The following is a 22,383-nucleotide window of genomic DNA, read 5'->3' as shown; positions in this document are numbered from 1 at the left end:
AGAATCTGGCTTCATGTCAGCAGAGAATCAGTCTGCATGTCATAGCAGAGAATCAGGCTTCACGTCACCCAACATTGGAACAGTCCATTGGCATATATTTAGGCCCAGGCACCCAGGCAGTGTAGAGAGGTCCCGTAACAGAAAATCTGTCTTCATGTCAGCAGAGAATTAGTCTGCATGTCATAGCAGAGAATCAGGCTTCACGTCAGCCACCACTGCAACAGTCCATTGGCATATATTTAGGCCCAGCACCCAGGCAGAGGAGAGAGGTCCCGTAACAGAGAATCTGTCTTCATGTCAGCAGAGAATTAGTCTGCATGTCATAGCAGAGAATCAGGCTTCACGTCAGCCACCACTGCAACAGTCCATTGGCATATATTTAGGCCCAGCACCCAGGCAGAGGAGAGAGGTCCCGTAACAGAGAATCTGGCTTCATGTCAGCAGAGAATCAGTCTGCATGTCATAGCAGAGAATCAGGCTTCACGTCACCCAACATTGGAACAGTCCATTGGCATATATTTAGGCCCAGGCACCCAGGCAGAGGAGAGAGGTCCCGTAACAGAGAATCTGGCTTCATGTCAGCAGAGAATCAATCTGCATGTCATAGCAGAGAATCAGGCTTCACGTCACCCAAAATTGGAACAGTCCATTGGCATATATTTAGGCCCAGGCACCCAGGCAGTGTAGAGAGGTCCCGTAACAGAAAATCTGTCTTCATGTCAGCAGAGAATTAGTCTGCATGTCATAGCAGAGAATCAGGCTTCACGTCAGCCACCACTGCAACAGTCCATTGGCATATATTTAGGCCCAGCACCCAGGCAGAGGAGAGAGGTCCCGTAACAGAGAATCTGTCTTCATGTCAGCAGAGAATTAGTCTGCATGTCATAGCAGAGAATCAGGCTTCACGTCAGCCACCACTGCAACAGTCCATTGGCATATATTTAGGCCCAGCACCCAGGCAGAGGAGAGAGGTCCCGTAACAGAGAATCTGGCTTCATGTCAGCAGAGAATCAGTCTGCATGTCATAGCAGAGAATCAGGCTTCACGTCACCCAACATTGGAACAGTCCATTGGCATATATTTAGGCCCAGGCACCCAGGCAGAGGAGAGAGGTCCCGTAACAGAGAATCTGGCTTCATGTCAGCAGAGAATCAATCTGCATGTCATAGCAGAGAATCAGGCTTCACGTCACCCAAAATTGGAACAGTCCATTGGCATATATTTAGTCCCAGGCACCCAGGCAGAGGAGAGAGGTCCCGTAACAGAGAATCTGGCTTCATGTCAGCAGAGAGTCAGTCTGCATGTCATAGCAGAGAATCAGGCTTCATGTCACCCAACATTAGAACAGTCCATTGGCATATATTTAGGCCCAGGCACCCAGGCAGAGGAGAGAGGTCCCGTAACAGAGAATCTGTCTTCATGTCAGCAGAGAATTAGTCTGCATGTCAATAGCAGAGAATCAGGCTTCACGTCAGCCACCACTGCAACAGTCCATTGGCATATATTTAGGCCCCGGCACCCAGGCAGAGGAGAGAGGTCCCGTAACAGAGAATCTGTCTTCATGTCAGCAGAGAATCAGTCTGCATGTCATAGCAGAGAATCAGGCTTCACGTCACCCAACATTGGAACAGTCCATTGGCATATATTTAGGCCCAGCACCCAGGCAGAGGAGAGAGGTCCTGTAACAGAGAATCTGTCTTCATGTCAGCAGAGAATTAGTCTGCATGTCATAGCAGAGAATCAGGCTTCACGTCAGCCACCAATGCAACAGTCCATTGGCATATATTTAGGCCCAGCACCCAGGCAGAGGAGAGAGGTCCCGTAACAGAGAATCTGTCTTCATGTCAGCAGAGAATCAGTCTGCATGTCATAGCAGAGAATCAGGCTTCACGTCAGCCACCAATGCAACAGTCCATTGGCATATATTTAGGCCCAGCACCCAGGCAGAGGAGAGAGGTCCCGTAACAGAGAATCTGTCTTCATGTCAGCAGAGAATCAGTCTGCATGTCATAGCAGAGAATCAGGCTTCACGTCAGCCACCACTGTAACAGTCCATTGTCATATATTTAGGCCCAGCACCCAGGCAGAGGAGAGAGGTCGCGTTACAGAGAATCTGGCTTCATGTCAACAGAGAATCTGTCTTCATGTCATAGCAGAGAATCAGGCTTCACGTCAGCCACCACTGCAACAGTCCATTGTCATATATTTAGGCCCAGCACCCAGGCAGAGGAGAGAGGTCCCGTAACAGAGAATCTGGCTTCATGTCAGCAGAGAATTAGTCTGCATGTCATAGCAGAGAATCAGGCTTCACGTCAGCCACCACTGCAACAGTCCATTGGCATATATTTAGGCCCAGCACCCAGGCAGAGGAGAGAGGTCCCGTAACAGAGAATCTGTCTTCATGTCAGCAGAGAATCAGTCTGCATGTCATAGCAGAGAATCAGGCTTCACGTCAGCCACCACTGCAGCAGTCCATTGTCATATATTTAGGCCCAGCACCCAGGCAGAGGAGAGAGGTCCCGTAACAGAGAATCTGTCTTCATGTCAGCAGAGAATTAGTCTGCATGTCATAGCAGAGAATCAGGCTTCACGTCAGCCAACATTGGAACAGTCCATTGGCATATATTTAGGCCCCGGCACCCAGACAGAGGAGAGGTTCATTCAACTTTGTGTAGCCTCGCAATATAATGGTAAAATGAAAATAAAAATAGGATTGAATGAGGAAGTGCCCTGGAGTACAATAATATATGGTTAAGGGGAGGTAGTTATTGTCTAATCTGCACAAGGGATGGACAGGTCCTGTGGGATCCATGCCTGGTTCATTTTTATGAACGTCAGCTTGTCCACATTGGCTGTAGACAGGCGGCTGCGTTTGTCTGTAATGACGCCCCCTGCCGTGCTGAATACACGTTCAGACAAAACGCTGGCCGCCGGGCAGGCCAGCACCTCCAAGGCATAAAAGGCTAGCTCTGGCCACGTGGACAATTTAGAGACCCAGAAGTTGAATGGGGCCGAACCATCAGTCAATACGTGGAGGGGTGTGCACACGTACTGTTCCACCATGTTAGTGAAATGTTGCCTCCTGCTAACGCGTTGCGTATCAGGTGGTGGTGCAGTTAGCTGTGGCGTGTTGACAAAACTTTTCCACATCTCTGCCATGCTAACCCTGCCCTCAGAGGAGCTGGCCGTGACATAGCTGCCTTGGCGACCTCTTGCTCCTCCTCTGCCTTGGCCTTGGGCTTCCACTTGTTCCCCTGTGACATTTGGGAATGCTCTCAGTAGCGCGTCTACCAACCAGCGTGTGCTTGTACTCGCGCATCTTCCTATCACGCTCCAGTGCAGGAAGTAAGGTGGGCACATTGTCTTTGTAGCGTGGATCCAGCAGGGTGGCAACCCAGTAGTCCGCACACGTTAAAATGTGGGCAACTCTGCTGTCGTTGCGCAGGCACTGCAGCATGTAGTCGCTCATGTGTGCCAGGCTGCCCAGGGGTAAGGACAAGCTGTCCTCTGTGGGAGGCGTATCGTCATTGTCCTGCCTTTCCCCCCAGCCACGCACCAGTGATGGGCCCGAGCTGTGTTGGGTGCCACCCCGCTGTGACCATGCTTAATCCTTATCCTCCTCCACCTCCTCCTCATCCTCGTCCTCCTCGTCCTCCAGTAATGGGCCCTGGCTGGCCACATTTGTACCTGGCCTCTGCTGTTGCAAAAAACCTCCCTCTGAATCACTTCGAAGAGACTGGCCTGAAAGTGCTAAAAATGACCCCTCTTCCTCCTCCTTCTCCTCCTCCTCCTCCTGGGCCACCTCCTCTTCCATCATCGCCCTAAGTGTTTTCTCAAGGAGACATAGAAGTGGTATTGTAATGCTGATAACGGCGTCATCGCCACTGGCCATGTTGGTGGAGTACTCGAAACAGCGCAACAGGGCACACAGGTCTCGCATGGAGGCCCAGTCATTGGTGCTGAAGTGGTGCTGTTCCGCAGTGCGACTGACCCGTGCGTGCTGCAGCTGAAACTCCACTATGGCCTGCTGCTGCTCGCACAGTCTGTCCAGCATGTGCAAGGTGGCGTTCCACCTGGTGGGCACGTCGCATATGAGGCGGTGAGCGGGAAGGCCGAAGTTACGCTGTAGCGCAGACAGGCGAGCAGCGGCAGGATGTGAACGCCGGAAGCGCGAACAGACGGCCCGCACTTTATGCAGCAGCTCTGACATGTCGGGGTAGTTGTGAATGAACTTCTGCACCACCAAATTCAGCACATGCACCAGGCAAGGGATGTGCGTCAAACCGGCTAGTCCCAGAGCTGCAACGAGATTTCGCCCATTATCGCACACCACCAGGCCGGGCTTGAGGCTCACCGGCAGCAACCACTCGTCGGTCTGTTGTTCTATACCACGCCACAACTCCTGTGCGGTGTGGGGCCTGTCCCCCAAACATATGAGTTTCAGAATGGCCTGCTGACGTTTACCCCGGGCTGTGCTGAAGTTGGTGGTGAAGGTGTGTGGCTGACTGGATGAGCAGGTGGAAGAAGAGGAGGAGGAAGTCGAGAAGGAGGAGGTGGCAACAGGAGGCAAAGAATGTTGCCCTGCGATCCTTGGCGGCGGAAGAACGTGCGCCAAACAGCTCTCCGCCTGGGGCCCAGCTGCCACTACATTTACCCAGTGTGCAGTTAGGGAGATATAGCGTCCCTGGCCGCGCTTACTGGTCCACGTATCTGTGGTTAGGTGGACCTTGCTACAGATGGCGTTGCGCAGTGCACACTTGATTTTATCAGATACTTGGTTGTGCAGGGAAGGCACGGCTCTCTTATAGAAGTAGTGGCTGCTGGGAACAACATACTGTGGGACAGCAAGCGACATGAGCTGTTTGAAGCTGTCTGTGTCCACCAGCCTAAATGAGAGCATTTCATAGGCCAGTAGTTTAGAAATGCTGGCATTCAGGGCCAGGGATCGAGGGTGGCTAGGTGGGAATTTACGCTTTCTCTCAAATGTTTGTTAGATGGAGAGCTGAACGCTGCCGTGTGACATGGTTGAGATACTTGGTGACGGAGGTGGTGGTGTTGGTGGTACATCCCCTGTTTGCTGGGTGGCAGGTGCCAACGTTCCTCCAGAGGCGGAGGAAGAGGCCGAGGCGGCAGCAGCAGAAGAGGTAGCAGGGGGAGCCTGAGTGACTTCCTTGGTTTTAAGGTGTTTACTCCACTGCAGTTCATGCTTTGCATGCAGGTGCCTGGTCATGCAGGTTGTGCTAAGGTTCAGAACGTTAATGCCTCGCTTCAGGCTCTGATGGCACAGCGTGCAAACCACTCGGGTCTTGTCGTCAGCACATTGTTTGAAGAAGTGCCATGCCAGGGAACTCCTTGAAGCTGCCTTTGGGGTGCTCGGTCCCAGATGGCGGCGGTCAGTAGCAGGCGGAGTCTCTTGGCGGCGGGTGTTCTGCTTTTGCCCACTGCTCCCTCTTTTGCTACGCTGTTGGCTCGGTCTCACCACTGCCTCTTCCTCCGAACTGTGAAAGTCAGTGGCACGACCTTCATTCCATGTGGGGTCTAGGACCTCATCGTCCCCTGCATCGTCTTCCACCCAGTCTTCCTCCCTGACTTCCTGTTCAGTCTGCACACTGCAGAAAGACGCAGCAGTTGGCACCTGTGTTTCGTCATCATCAGAGACGTGCTGAGGTGGTATTCCCATGTCCTCATCATCAGGAAACATAAGTGGTTGTGCGTCAGTGCCTTCTATGTCTTCCACCGCTGGGGAAGGGCTAGGTGGATGCCCTTGGGAAACCCTGCCAGCGGAGTCTTCAAACAGCATAAGAGACTGCTGCATAACTTGAGGCTCAGACAGTTTCCCTGGTATGCATGGGGGTGATGTGACAGACTGATGGGCTTGGTTTTCAGGCGCCATCTGTGCGCTTTCTGCAGAAGACTGGGTGGGAGATAATGTGAACGTGCTGGATCCACTGTCGGCCACCCAATTGTCTAATGCCTGTACCTGCTCAGGCCTTACCATCCTTAGAACGGCATTGGGCCCCACCATATATCGCTGTAAATTCTGGCGGGACCTGAGGTAGTTGGTACACTAGGACGTGTGGATGTGGCAGAACGGCCACGTCCTCTCCCAGCACCAGAGGGTCCACTAACACCACCACGACCATGTCCACGTCCGCGTCCCTTACTAGATGTTTTCCTCATTGTTATCGTTCACCACAACAACAAAAATATTATTTGGCCCAATGTATTGAATTCAAATTCAGGCTTTTTTTTACAGACACCTAACACTATCTGGCTATCTATTTAGGTACCGTATTACACTAATACAGGCACAGCAGTAACCACAGATTCAGCTGGATATAAATTTGAGGCCTAGTATTTAGGCGCTGGGTGACAGGTATACGTTTACTAACAGAATTAGACTTGGAAATGCACAGTAGCGTGTGTGTGAAGTTATTCAGAATGACCCTATGTGCACCTTGAATCTGATATACCCTTTTAGGGATAAATTTAAAGTAGGCCTGATACAGCAGAAACCACTAAATTAGGAAATTGCTAAATTGGGAATTGTATTTTAACCCAGAACAAAAAATGTGCTTTGACGGACACTAAATAACTTGACCAGCGACACCAGTAACGACAGATTTAGCTGACTATAAATTTGAGGCCTATTATTTAGGCGCTGGGTGACAGGTATAGGTTTACTGACAGAATTAGACTTGGAAATGCACAGTAGCGTGTGTGTGAAGTTATTCAGAATGACCCTATGTGCACCTTGAATCTGATATACCCTTTTAGGGATAGATTTAAAATAGCTCTGATACAGCAGAAACCACTAAATTAGGAAATTGCTAAATTGGGAATTGTATTTCAACCCAGAACAAAAACTGTGCTTTGACGGACACTAAATAACTTGACCAGCCACAACAGTACAGCAGTAACGACAGATTTAGCTGGATATAAATTTGAGGCCTAGTATTTAGGCGCTGGGTGACAGGTATAGGTTTACTGACAGAATTAGACTTGGAAATGCACAGTAGCGTGTGTGTGAAGTTATTCAGAATGACCCTATGTGCACCTTGAATCTGATATACCCTTTTAGGGATAGATTTAAAATAGCTCTGATACAGCAGAAACCACTAAATTAGGAAATTGCTAAATTGGGAATTGTATTTCAACCCAGAACAAAAACTGTGCTTTGACGGACACTAAATAACTTGACCAGCCACACCAGTAACGACAGATTTAGCTGGATATAAACTTGAGGCCTAGTATTTAGGCGCTGGGTGACAGGTATACGTTTACTGACAGAATTAGACTGGGATATGGCCAAAAAATAACCACACTATTGATGGTTAAATGCACTTGGTGTGACAGCTTGACCAACCACACTACTGAGGGTTAAATGCACTTGGTGACAGGCTCAGCTTGCCCCTGATGTAGTATATGGCCAAAAAATAAACAGACTATTGCTGGTTAAATGCACTTGGTGTGACAGCTTGACCAACCACACTACTGAGGGTTAAATGCACTTGGTGACAGGCGCAGCTTGCCCCTGATGTAGTATATGGCCAAAAAATAAACAGACTATTGCTGGTTAAATGCACTTGGTGTGACAGCTTGACCAACCACACTACTGAGGGTTAAATGCACTTGGTGACAGGCGCAGCTTGCCCCTGATGTAGTATATGGCCAAAAAATAAACAGACTATTGCTGGTTAAATGCACTTGGTGTGACAGCTTCACCCTGATGTAGGATTTAGCCAAAAAACAACCACACCATTGAGGGTTAAATGCCCTTGGTGGCAGCTTGTGCTGGCACACCACAAGACACAAAATGGCCGCCGATCACCCCAGAAAAAAGTGACTGAAAAACGCTCTGGGCAGCCTAAAAACAGTGAGCAATTCAATAGCAGCAGTTCAATCATCCACAGCTGCAGATCGATCTCTGAATGAAGTCCTTTGGAGGAGTTAATCACTGCCTAATCTCGCCCTAACGTCGCGGCTGCAACCTCTCCCTATGCTGATCAGAGCAGAGTGACGTGCGGCGCTACGTGACTCCAGCTTAAATAGAGGCTGGGTCACATGGTGCTCTGGCCAATCACAGCCATGCCAATAGTCGGCATGGCTGTGATGGCCTCTTGGGGCAAGTAGTATGACGCTTGTTGATTGGCTGCTTTGCAGCCTTTCAAAAAGCGCCAAGAAAGCGACGAACACCGAACCCGAACCCGGACTTTTACGAAAATGTCCGGGTTCGGGTCCGTGTCATCCCTAATTGTGACAGATTACGATTTCTAGCCAGAGATCCCAGTACTAGCATGAGAAAGATGCTTGGACATCTGTGTGGAATTTGCAATGTTTACAGATAATTGCTGAATGTATCACAACTCCTTTTTGGTGCACAGTAAAGAGATACTTTTGCTATACTTTAGTAATTACACCATTCCAAGTCCTGCCTTGCACCCACACATACATTTACTATCAAGGGCACCATCAGGCAGTAGTCATACCTACAGGAAGTGCCCCAAGGGAATATAGGGTGCCCCTCCTTAACTGCACTGATCCCAGGGAGCAATGGCCTAAGGGAGTGTGCCATAACACATCATTAGGACCACTACCACTCCCAGTCTCTGCTCCAGTTTCTCAGGGGCTCGCTACACTTGCAACTCCTTGTTTACAGCAGTGTACGATAATATCAGATCTACAGAACCAGGTTATTAATTTTATTAGTATACTAGAATTATTTTTTGTGTTTTTCATCCAAATAAACATTTTTTAAACCATAGAAAACCCCTTTTTAATTGATTAATCTTTGAAAGACATTAGTTTTAGACAGGACGTATTGCTAACAATGTATTACTAATTATTTACATCTATTTGCAAATAAATATGTGCTAACTGTTTTTGAACTTTTGTTCATGGCTTTCTAAGTTTCACACCACTTACTAAGGCTAGGCTATCCAATGTGGAAGAATGGAGAGACAGTAGGCATGCTCAATAGCTGCTTCATTCATAGGCATTTACTAGTTGTGTAAAGACTAGAGATAAGGGAATCGATTCGTATGAATCAACTGTTCATGCACCGCGATAAGGAAGTGTAGTGCCGCATGCACAGTCACTGTTTCAGTTGCATTAGCAGGGCCTCTGTGCTTGCGCTGCTACTTGGAGCAGCAACGCTGGTGCGTTGGTGTGCAGGATTGTCATTGCCGGGTGAGATGTCTAGCCCTGTTGATAATGGAACAGGATGGAGTCTCTTAACCCCTTAAGGACTTAGGACATACCAGTACGCCATGTTTGCTTAAGGACTCAGGACGTATCGTACCGGTATGTCTTAAGTTTAAAAGTACATTGCAGCGCGGAGGGGGTTAATAGGAACAGGATGCTTTTACCTGCGGTTGCGGCGGGGGGCGGTGCCATCGGGTCCCCATGCGGCTGTACGGGGGACCCGATGGCATGGAAGGCAGCGCGATGTCTAAGGAAGGCATTGCGCTGCCTTCCGGTGACGAGCCTGTGAGATCCAGCCCCCTGGCTCTCACGGCCTGGAAGCTGTATGAGTAATACACACAGTATTACTCATACAGCCAATGCATTCCAATACAGATATATTGGAATGCATTGTAAAGGATTAGACCCCCAAAAGTTCAAGTCCCAAAGTGGGACAAAAAATAAAGTGAAAAAAAAAGTTGAAAAAATAAAGTTTTCCCCCCCAAAAATTAAAAGTTTTAAGTAAAAATAAACAAAAACGTCATTAATATTACATGACCTAACCCCTCAGATGAACACCGTAAAAAATAAAAAATTAAAACTGTGCTAAATAAACAATTTTTGGTCACCTTACATCACAAAAAGTGTAATATCAAGTGATTAAAAAGTCATATGCACCCCAATATAGTTCCAATCAAACCGTCCTCTCATCCCACAAAAAATGAGACCCTACCTAAGATAATTGCCCAAAAACTGAAAAAACTATGGCTCTCAGAATATGGAGACACTAAAACATGTTTTTTTTTGTTTCAAAAATGATTATTGTGTAAAACTTACATTAAAAAAAAAGTATACATATTAGGTATCACCGAATCCGTCACAACCTGGTCTATAAAAATATCACATGATCTAACCTGTCAGATGAATGTTGGAAATAACAAAAAATAAAAACTGTGCCAAAACAGCTATTTCTTGTTATCGTGCCTCACAAAAAGTGTAATATAGAGCAACCAAAGATCATAAGTACCCTAAACTAGCAACAACAATACTGCCACCCTATCCCGTAGTTTCTAAAATGGGGCCACTTTTTTGGAGTTTCTACTCTAGGGGTGCATCAGGGGGTCTTCAAATGGGACATGGTGCAAAAAAAACAGTCTAGCAAAATCTGCCTTCCAAAAACCGTATGGCATTCCTTTCCTTCTGCGTCCTGCCGTGTGCCCGTACAGCTGTTTACGACCACATATGGGGTGTTTCTGTAAACTACAGAATCAGGGCCATAAATGTTGAGTTTTGTTTGGCTGTTAACCCTTGCTTTGTTACTGGGAAAAATGGATTAAAATGGAAAATTTGCCCAAAAATTTAAATTCTGAAATTTCATCTCCATTTGCCAATAACTCTTGTGGAACACCTAAAGGGTTAACAACATTTGTAAAATCTGTTTTGAATACCTTGAGGGATGTTGTTTCTTATATGGGGTCACTTTTATGGAGTTTCTACTCTAGGGTTGCATCAGGGGGGCTTCAAATGGGACATGGTGTCAAAAAAACCAGTCCAGCAAAATCTGCCTTCCAAAAACCGTATGGCATTCCTTTCCTTCTGCGCCCTGCCGTGTGCCCGTACAGCTGTTTACGACCACATATAGGGTGTTTCTGTAAACTACAGAATCAGGGCCATAAATGTTGAGTTTTGTTTGGCTGTTAACCCTTGCTTTGTTACTGGGAAAAATGGATTAAAATGGAAAATTTGCCCAAAAATTGAAATTCTGAAATTTCATCTCCATTTGCCAATAACTCTTGTGGAACACCTAAAGGGTTAACAACATTTGTAAAATCCGTTTTGAATACCTTGAGGGGGGTAGTTTACAGAATGGGGTCATTTTTGGGTGGTTCTATTATGTAAGCCTCGCAAAGTGACTTCAGACCTGAACTGGTCCCTAAAAATTGGGTTTCTGAAAATTTCTGAAAAATGTGAAGATTTGCTTCTAAACTTCTAAGCCTTGTAACATCCCCAAAAAATAAGATATCATTCCCAAAATTATCCAAACATGAAGTAGACATATGGGGAATGTAAAGTAATAACTATTTTTGGAGGTATTACTATGTATTATGGAAGTAGAGAAATTGAAACTTGGAAAATTGCAATTTTTTACATATTTTTGGTAAATTTTGTATTTTTTTATAAATAAAAATGATTTTTTTTAACTTCATTTTACCAGTGTCATGAAGTACAATATGTGACAAATAAACAATCTCAGAATGGCCTAGATAAGTCAAAGCGTTTTAAAGTTATCAGCACTGAAAGTGACTCTGGTCAGATTTGCAAAAAATGGCCAAGTCCATAAGGTGAAATAGGGCCGAGTCTTTAAGGGGTTAAGCTGCTCAAGAACTATTTTTGATGAACAAATCAATTAGTACAAATTGATTCACTCAATTTCCATTAGTCAGAGACTAATAGAAAAAAAATATTTTTTCAAGTTAATTTTTTTTTCAGTATAAAAACGCAATAAAAAATATACATATATGGTATTGCCGGATTCGTACTGACCTAAAAAAAGAAAGTCTTGTACAGGGAACTCCATAAAAACAAAACTCCAAAAACTTGTGGCTTTGTGTTTTTATTCCAATTTCACCCCATTTATAATTATTTTTTTCCCATCACATTTTATGCAACTGTGAATGGAGCCATTAGAAAGGGTACCTTGTCCTGCAAAAAACATGCTCTCATATGGCTATATGAACAGAGAAATAAAAAAGTTATGGCTTTGGGATGGCTGGGATTAAAAAACGAAAACGAAAAATCGCCCTGTCAAGGGTTAATCTGAATAAATATATGTACAAAAATATGATGAAAACTGTAGCATGTAAAATTACCTCAAAAGACAAGGGGCACTGCCTCCATCTGGAGAAGAAAAAGTTCAGTCTCCAGAGGCGTCCTCAGGACATGGTCACAGCAGGGACAGATGATTATATGATTTTTTAGAACAAAATAACATTAGCATCTAGAATTCATGATTCAAACACTCCTTCCCTTCATCCACATCCCATCCCTTGGCTGAACTTAGTGAACATACGTCTTTTTCCACCGTACTATGTAACCTACATTTTTCAAGACTTTGCAACAATGCATTTTTAGAGAGGGTAGAGATATCTCATTTCTCCGCTAGAATTATTCTTTATAAATTCTACTAGTGAATTGGAAAGAAAAAAATCATGACGTTTGTAGCATATGAAGTAAAACAAGCTTCCAGTAGGCATTTTGCTATATTGTCACTTGTGATGGCAAATTCTTTTTCTTTAAAACCTTGCATCTAATGGAATCACATGGTAACAGCTTTTCTGCATTTGATCTGTGTCGACAGCAGGGACATCTGTTGGGGTTACATGCAGTATAACAGATGTTACATGATAAAGAGGGTAGGTAAATCTCTTGGAGAAAGACACTACACAGAGTGCATGGTTGAACACCTCAGCAGTGACTGGTCTACATTATGTGATAATGTGATTCCTTGCTGGATGATCAGGGACTCTTTGATGCTGTGTTCACAAAAGGTAACAGAACCTCTTCATGCAACTGTCTTTTAGTCCATAGGCATGCTATCTGGCAGCCTATAGAAGCCATCTGTGAGCTGGCTCTTGACTGTGCAGAGATATGGCAGGTGCTCCTAAAAGTGTTAATGGTGCTTTTTTTATTTAGCAGGAAGAAGAAGGCATTAGGGGAGGGGAGCCGCTGTTCCATGCTTTGTAATGATTTATCTCACCTACGTTATGAAAACTATACCTAAGGCATTAACCTATTATTTGTTATGTAACTTAACAACTGAAAATTAGATGGTTGGCCATGATTTCCGTGATATTATTATCTTTGTATGAAGAGAATGACTTCTTTTGAATAGAATGTCAATAGTGTCAAGTACTACAGCAATAGTTTTTGTGAAATCATAGAAATGTGTGTATGTGGCTAACAGTTCCTTCACATTCATGAATTTATTATATATTACTTATGTCGTTGTTGTACAAACATTGAAAAATTGAAAATTAGCAACAGCTTAATATCTTTTACAATGATAAAGGCAGCGACCTGCAGGAGGAGGTGAGGATGGGAGGAGTGGTAGTGGCTACGATGGTTGTAGTAGAACTCACAGTTCACAGTGGCATTTCCTCACCCTGGCTGTGCAGTGAATGGAGGGTGCAACCTTTCTTCCCTCAGGGCACTCCCTGACTTTTTGGGGCCCCTTCCTGGTGTCGATTGGCGTGCCCTTGATGTTAGGAAAATGGGTGCAAGGCAGGAAGTCAGATGCAAGGGATGGCGGAAGGATGGTGGAGTCAATGACAGACCCATTTGGATGAAACAGATAACAGTCTCTTTACTGAGGATAATGGGAGTTGCCTTTTCACGGCAGTAAAGTCTTTAATGCCATAAATGAGCGGTATCTTTCTGTATGAATCCAGTGCATGACCTTGGTGGTTCTAGACCCTCTTAAATTTCTGTTCTCTTTCCCTCAGTGGTATGCTCTCAGCTAAGTACTTCTTTAATAGCTTTTTTTAGCCTTCAGAGTGGTGTCTTCTTGATGAGACTTCTCTCTGGGCCTACTTTGCAGCAACTTGCTGTCACAGACAAGTGGGGGTAAAACCAATGTGCCACATTACCTCCTCTAAGGGCATTGTTTAAATGAACTCCTCGTTGTTTGCAGTACCCCTATTGGTGGGGATAAACTTTCCCAAGAGGAAAGTCTAATTCTAACATGTCTAGATAATATAATCCTCAACAATTAATTTTCAACGCCAAAAAAGGACAAGCCATAAGTCTATGCAAATCAAGGAAGTAGCAGGTGTCGCTAAGATATGCAGATGATCACATTTTCAAGCCCCCTAGCTCCAATTTGTGACATGTAGGAGGAGCATAAAAGCCATATTGAAAGCAAAGTTTTTTAGCCATATGAAACCTCAAAAATTGGATCAAGTCGTGTGGGATTACTGTGCAATGCCTTTTGTTCATCAAAGTGCCTGGTATTGCCACTTATTCCCAATGCACAGGCAACATCCGTGCAGATTCCACAGACGGATCCAGACCCATTCAACTTGAATGGGTCCGTGATCTGTCTGCACCACCAAAAATAGGAAAAAAAATTGCGGTGCGGAAGCGAGGAGAGAAACCCTACGGAAGCTCTCTGTAGTGCTTCCATGGGGTTCCGTGCCTCAGTTCCAAACTGCTCCTTCTGTATAGTGGACCCATTCAAGTGAATGGATGTCATGGATGGTGTTGCAGAAAGTTGGAACTTATAAATAAACATCTGACTGGCTTGATCCCAAACTAAGGAGCATATGGGTGAGCCCTATAAAACCTCTAGAGCTCTCCCTGACTGCTATGCCCATGCAAAGGTCTTTATGGTAGACGATTGCATGTCCACGTACCTCATACTATGTGACACCTGAAAACCCTATAATAGTGAGGGGACACGACCACCGGCTCCCTGCACTTAATACGGACGGAGTCGGGGTCACCTAGAATCAAACCAGCAAGGAAACACAAATAAAGGAAACAGACTTATCTGAGGAAGCAGCCTCCAGCAGTGAACACAATCCAGGAAGAAGTATAAACCGCAAAGTGAGGCAGTATGGGAGGGAATGTAAAGGGAGACAATTAGTGTAAATAGGTGACAGCTGGGAGAAGGAAAGCAAACGGCAGATCGGCAAAAAACTGAAGCCACCCGTGTGCCTTCCGCAATTTTCGGAACGGGCGGCCCATTGTTGAAATGCCTATTCTTGTTATATTTTTTTTGTGAGGCCACGAAACGGAGCAACGTATGCGGACAGCACACGGAGGGCTTATTTGCCGTTCAGCTGTGCAGTTATATGTTCTAAAGCCGTTAAGTGGTAAAGTGAGAAAATGATGTCCTTTTTTGGCATGTATTAATGGAAGACAAAAAGTATTATTTGCCGTTCAACAGTGCAGTTATATGTTCTAGAACCTTTTTTGGGGTGTATTAGTGGGACAAAAAAAGTATTATTTGCCGTTCAGCAGTGCAGTTATACACTGAACAAGAATATAAACGCAACACTTTCGGTTTTGCTCCCATTTTGCATGAGCTGAACTCAAAGATCTGAAACATTTTCTACTTACACAAAAGACCCATTACTCTCAAATATTGTTCACAAATCTGTCTAAATCTGTGTTAGTGAGCACTTCTCCTTTGCCGAGATAACCCATCCCACCTCACAGGTGTGGCATCTCAAGGTGCTGATTAGACAGCATGAAAACCAGTCAGTATCTGGTATGGCCACCATTTGCCTCATGCAGTGCAACACATCTCCTTCGCATAGAGTTGATCAGGTTGTTGATTGTGGCCTGTGGAATGTTGGTCCACTCCTCTTCAATAGCAAAGAACTGGGATGTTTTCAGCTTCCAGGGTTTGTGTACATATCCTTGCAATATGGGGCCGTGCATTATCATGCTGCAACATGAGGTGATGGTCGTGGATGAATGGCACAACAATGGGCCTCAGGATCTCGTCACGGTATCTCTGTGCATTCAATATGCCATCAATAAAATGCACCTGTGTTCATTGTCCATAACATATGCCTGCCCATACCATAACCCCACAGCCACCATGGGCCACTTGATTTACAAAGTTGACGTCAGCAAACCGCTCACCCACACAACGCCACACACGCTGTCTGCCATCTGCCCAGAACAGTGAAAACCAGAACTCATCTGTGAACAGAACGCCTCTCCAACGTGCCAGACGCCATCGAATGTGAGCATTTGCCCACTCAAGTCGGTTGCGACGACGAACAGAAGTTAGGTCCAGACCCCGATGAGGACAATGAGCATGCAGATGAGCTTCCCTGAGATGGTTTCTGACAGTTTGTGCAGAAATTTTTGGGTTATGCAAACCAATTGTTGCTGTAGCTGTCCGAGTGGATGGTCTCAGACGATCATGGAGGCGAACATGCTGGATGTGGAGGTACTGGGCTGGTGTGGTTACGCGTGGTCTTGGTCTGCGGTTGTGAGGCCGGTTGGATGTACTGCCAAATTCTCTGAAACACCTTTGGAGACGGCTTATGGTAGAGAAATGAGCATTCATTGCACGGGCAACAGCTCTGGTAGACATTTCTGCAGTCAGCATGCCAATTGCACACTCCCTCAAACGTTGCGACATCTGTGGCATTGTGCTGTGTGATCAAACTGCACATTTCAGAGTGGCCTTTTATTGTGGGCAGTCTAAGGCACACCTGTGCAATATTCATGCTGTCTAATCAGCAACTTGAGATGCCACATCTGTGAGGTGGGATGGGTTATCTCAGCAAAGAAGAAGTGCTCACTAACACAGATTTAGACAGATTTGTGAACAATGTTTGAGAGTAATGGGTCTTTTGTGTAATGGGTCTTTTGTGTAAGTAGAAATGTTTCAGATCTTTGAGTTCAGCTTATGCAAAATGGGAGCAAAACCGAAAGTGTTGCGTTTATATTTTTGTTCAGTGTTTGTTCTAAAGCCTTTTTTGGGGTTTATTAGTGGAAAAAATAAGGGCTTATTAGGGTACTTTCACACTTGCATTAGAGGATCCGGAAATCCGTATGCAAACGGATAGCATTTGGTTTCTGGATCCCGATGCGGATCCGTCTGACAAATTCATTGAAATACCGGATCTGTCTCTCCGGTGTTTATTTTTTTCACATTTTTAAAGGTCTGCGCATGCGCAGACCGAGAAACTAGATCCGGTTTTCCAGAACACTTGGTACCGAATCCAGCATGAATACATTTCAATGGAAATTAATGCCAGATCCGGCATTCCGGCAATTGATCTGGAATTTGGGCCGGAGAAAATACCGCAGCTGAAGACATCCTGATGCATACTGAACGGAATGCTTTCCATTCAGAATGCATTAGGATAAAACTGAAGCGTTTTTTTCCGGTATTGAGCCCCTGTGACGGAACTCAATACCAGAAAACTTTAACGCTAGCGTGAAAGTACCTTTAGCCGCTGTGTAGTGAAGTGAGCAAATGACAGCCTTTTTGGCGTGTATTAGTGGAAAGCAAAAAGTATTATTTGCCTTTTAAAGATGTAGTTATATGTTCTAAAGCCTTTTTTGGCGTGTATTAGTGGAAGAAAAAAAATGGGCTTATTAGCTGTTGTGTGGTGAAGTGAGAAAATGACAGCCTTTTTTGGTGTGTATTAGTGGAATTTTTTTTTATTATTTGCTGTTCATCGGTGCAGTTATATATGTTCTAATGCCTTTTTTGGCGTGTATAAGTAGAAAAACATAAGGGCTTATTTGCCGTTCAGCAGTGCAGTTATATGTTCTAAAGCCTTTTTTGGGGTGTATTAGTGGAAAAAAAAGGGCTTATTAGCCGTTGTGTGGTGAAGTGAGAAAATTACTGTCTTTTTTGGTCTCCTCATGCTGCTGATAACTCAACACTATGCCACTGGGCCACTTTGTGGCCTCCTCATGCTGCTGCTAACGCAACACTATGTCACTGGGCCGCTCTGTGGCTTCCTCATGCTGCTGCTGCTGCCACCTCCACACTGTGTCACCTTGCCAGTCTGTGGCCTCCTCATGCTGTTGCTAATTCAACCCTATGTCACTGAGCCACTCTGTGGCTTCCTCATGCTGCTGCCACCTCAACACTATGTCATTGGGACACTCTGTGGACTTCTCAAGCTGTTCTCCCCCCCTCCCCACTCCATGACTGGGACACTATTTTGCCTTTTTGGCCTGGTTGACATCATCATTTATTTGACCCTTCTTCTGATCTGTCAGAAGGAAGAAAAAATGAGACGCACAACGGATCCTGTCTGTGTAGCAGTTGTAAGGCCTGTATGGTCCCAGAATTTGAATTCAGAATTGGCTTATGATTTGGTAGCCAAAAGCAGGAGTGGGTACAAAACACAGAAGACATGCAAATATTCTATTCACGTGTCATCTCTGTTTTGGATCCACTCCTGTTTTTTTTTTGCTTTTGATTACTCATGGATTACTTACCAAATGCTAACTGAGTGAAGGCGGATGCTCAACAGACAGGATCCGTTTTTTGGGGGGTTATTGTTCCGACGGATCAGAGGAAGGGCAAAATAATCAGTGACGTCAACACAAACTTACTGCTGACACCCTCTCCACTCTGTCAGGGGGGCTCTACTTATAAAAGCGTTTAATAGAACAGGTTCTGTAGACATCTATGTGGAATCAGCTTATGATGGTGTAAAAGGAGTGCACTCTTTCACGCTACAGTAGGATCCAAGTAGGCTCTTAGTGATCCATTCTGTACTGCAAGTGAAATTGGATGTCACATCCAAAGCCTGGGGCAGCAAACAGTGTCTACACAAACTATTAGAAGGCATTTGCGCAACATTGAGCTACGAGCCAGAAGTCCAGCCACAGGTGATCCATGAACCTCCTGCTACCGCTCTCAAATGCTACCATGGTAAACAGAAAGACGGCAATGAAGGCTGAAATGGAGATCTCTTCTCTTCAGCAATAAGTCCCATTTTTTTCTCAGACTCAATGATAGCCAGAAATTGGTCTGGAGACCAGGTGGGCAGTTCCACGAATAAGCCTTCACAAAGAAACATCATTTAGGTCCTGCTCTGGGTTAATGGTGTGGGGTGGCATAATGTAGGATAGCTGAATCCTTTTAGTCTACATTTCAGCTGGCAATACATTTATTTGGTCACAGGACCAGTTGTATAGCCATTTCTCTAAAATTAACAGGCCAAACAGCACCAGGCTGTATGACGCCCATGCTACTGTGTATCAGAGTGGCCTAAAAGTGAAATCCTCAGTGAAAATTTGCAGAATAAGGCCTTATGCATGACTGTGAGCATTTTGCAATCTGCAAACCTCTGAACCATTGAAGTCAAATGAACTTCAAGTGAACATGGTTATAAGGGAACCATGGTTATAAGGGAAAATAATAGCATTCTGAATACAGAATGCATAGTACAATAGCGCTGAAGGGGTTAAAAAAAATAAAAAATAATTAAACTCACCTTAATCCACTTGATCGCGTAGCCCATCTTCTCTTCTGTCTTCTTTTTTGCTATGTGCAGGAAAAGGACCTGTGGTGACGTCACTCCGGTCATCGCATGGTCCGTCACATGATCTTTCACCATGGTGATGGATCATGTGATGGCCCATGTGATGACCAGAGTGACGTCACCACAGGTCCTTTTCCTGCACATAGCAAAAAAGAAGACAGAAGAGATACCGGGCTGCGCGATCAAGTGGATTAAGGTGGGTTTAATTTAAAAAAATAAATAAAAATTAACCCCTTCAGCACTATTGTACTATGCATTCTGTATTCAGAATGCTATTATTTCCCCTTATAACCATGTTATAAGGGAAAATAATACAATCTACAGAACACCGATCCCAAGCCCGAACTTCTGTGAAGAAGTTCGGGTTTGGGTACCAAACATGCCGATTTTTCTCACGCACGTGCAAAACGCATTACAATGTTTTGCATGTTCCCGCAACGCACCTGCACCTTTTCCCGCAACGCCCGTCTGAAAGAGGCCTTAGGGTCCTATTATACTGAACTGAATATGAACTTTTATTGACAGGACCCCCTAAATAGTATTATACAATGACATTATATACAGTGACACGTTAGGAAACGGCGGGAGTGGCTGCCATGCCTCATCTGAAAGCTCATTCTTGACTAGCCACAGGAGTGGGGGTTGCAGATGAATTGGGGATTGCAAAGAAGTTTCTAGAGAGGGGGCCCCCTTCAAAGATGTGCTGTGGGGCCCAGTAAGTTCTAGTTACGCCTCTGCACAGCACATTTTCAGAGATTTGCTTCCAATAATGAATTAAACAGAATAAAGGAGGAACGACTGCTACATCATTCAGTATGCATCGGCCTCTGTAATCAGGCCTGTGCAAACAGGTGCCGATGGATGTGTTATTGCACATTGGCGTTCGCACTGCCCGAATATTGTTACCCCCCTCTTTTGAGTTGAGTTGGTGTATATATTACAGTGCTCCAATGGTCTTCATTGTAGGAAGGGTTTCCTATTGTTGACCAGGCAAGCAATTGCATTGATGTTTTTATTTCAGTATTAGAATTACCTTACATGAACCTACATCATTGTTCTTTCTAACAATAGATTATTCCTTCAGGATAAGTGGCTAGATTGCTGATCACACTTACAATATTGCTTAGCAAAGACTTCCAAGAACAGGTACTAACCCCAAGTAGTAGGAAAGGCATCTTCTCACCATTGTCAGCAGAAATGTTCCATTTTTATGCAGCACATTTCCAAACAGTTTCTTATGAAGTCTCCTTACTGGTGCCCTGTATATTAATATAAACCAAGAAAAATGAAGAGTTTCTCAGTAACAGGGAAACTTTTGTCTTGACAACTCACTAGACAGAGAACCAATGACCTACATGTGATCAGAAGGGCTTTTAGCACATGGTGAATACATTCCCAGTGGCAGCTTGTTTAAGCGTCTTTACTGGAAAGAAAAACAAACCTGTTTTCCTTAACATATTTGTTTAAGGAAGGTGATTGAATGTGCGGGTTTGTAGAAATGATCTACTTTTCTTAGCTAAATTGAACTGCTCCCTTTAAATCTCTATTCGTCATCACCAAATATTTGTATGCTGCAGATGTTATAGGTGTTTATGACAGTCATTATATTGTGAGAACTTCTCTTACACTGTTTAGCAACATAGCATTAAGTACTTGTGGCTTCTATAGATAGACAGCGCTGGTTATGTACTGTATGGACACTTGTGGTTTGACAAAGTTAAATATATCTTAGCAGATCTTTGGAGGAACTTTGCATCAATGTATGGAAGCATAAAACTTGTTGTCTCTCCCATTTGAAATTATATCTATGGATCAAAGTGATAGAAATCTAGTGTTCTATCTGTATAATGTTACTCAAAATTTTGCAAGGTTTTTTAATCAACTTCGAATATGAATGTAGTACCATACTTAGGGGATCTGCAGGTGGCTACACATTTCTAATATAGTACAAATGTTTCATTAAAGGGTGCCAAAGTTAAAGCCTTCAGAATACTAGCCTGTTTTTTGTCAGTTCTGGCTAATATAGGGAGAACTGCCCTCTACTCTCCTAATGCAGCTTAATGTATCATGATTTTGGGACAACATTCAATATTAGATTTTTCACATGTCAAGGTCCTATTGAAGGCCTATCTTGGTACGCGGATTACACACTGCTTCCACTACAATACACTTCAGTCAAATACAATCACATCACATCACATCTCTCACTAGGGGGTCCATGAAAAAAGTGAAAAAAGTAAAAAAAAGAAAAATATATATATATTAACAAATATTTGTATAAATAGAGTTTATGAAGGTCATTTATGAAGCTGAAATATGCCTATATATATATATATAATCTATTACTTTTCCCCGCTCACGCCAGGTCTAAAAAAGTGGGTGTGGCATGGGGCGAGGAAGGGCCGGCAGGCCCGTCATATTCACCATTTTCTATGCCTGTTTCAACTCCACCGGATCCGCTGCCAGGTATAGGGGTTATTAAGACCAGCGTCTAAAATGCCAGTCTTAATAAATGTGCCCCAATATGTCTACATTTTTATTGCACAGTGAACCCAAAAAACTATGGTTCAATTGCATTTTTTCCAAATCCACACCACAAAAAAGTTTCAGTACATTATGTGGTATTTGGTAAAATATGCCATTAAAAAGTACACATTCTGATACAACTATTGTGATGGAAACTTGATAATTTGTGGCTCTTTGAATGTGAGGATGAAAAAATAACTGGCTACATTGGAAAGTGGTAAAAAGAACGCATGATACATATGCCAGTACTCCAACATGCCTTCTTCTGTTTTGAAAACCTGCAGCAAAAACTTTGTCTTCTGCTCGTTCTGCAGTGAAGACAAAGCAACAACAAGTCTTGCACCCTTAACAAAGCCTCCAAGGCTGTTTATTTTAGGAGGTTCTGGAAGCCCATGCCAAACAACTAATAGATACTGTTGGGAGAATGTATAATTTAATGGTCCAGCCATCTTAAAAAAAATAGGGGAGTAGATATAAAGCTGCATGAGCCAGTCACCAGCTGATATATGAAGTGCTTGCTTCTCGGTGCATGGGGTGTGGTGGAGAGTTTGGTGGAGGATCAGGTTCAGAAAATGATGATACATGGGCTACATATGGAGAGGAGTTTTGTCAGGGGATGTGATAGGCCCTTCTTAAAAGA

Source organism: Bufo gargarizans, chromosome 1 (genome assembly GCF_014858855.1).
Source record: "Bufo gargarizans isolate SCDJY-AF-19 chromosome 1, ASM1485885v1, whole genome shotgun sequence".
In the NCBI taxonomy this organism is placed as follows: Eukaryota; Metazoa; Chordata; class Amphibia; order Anura; family Bufonidae; genus Bufo; species Bufo gargarizans.
Note: the sequence above shows the minus strand (reverse complement) of the source record.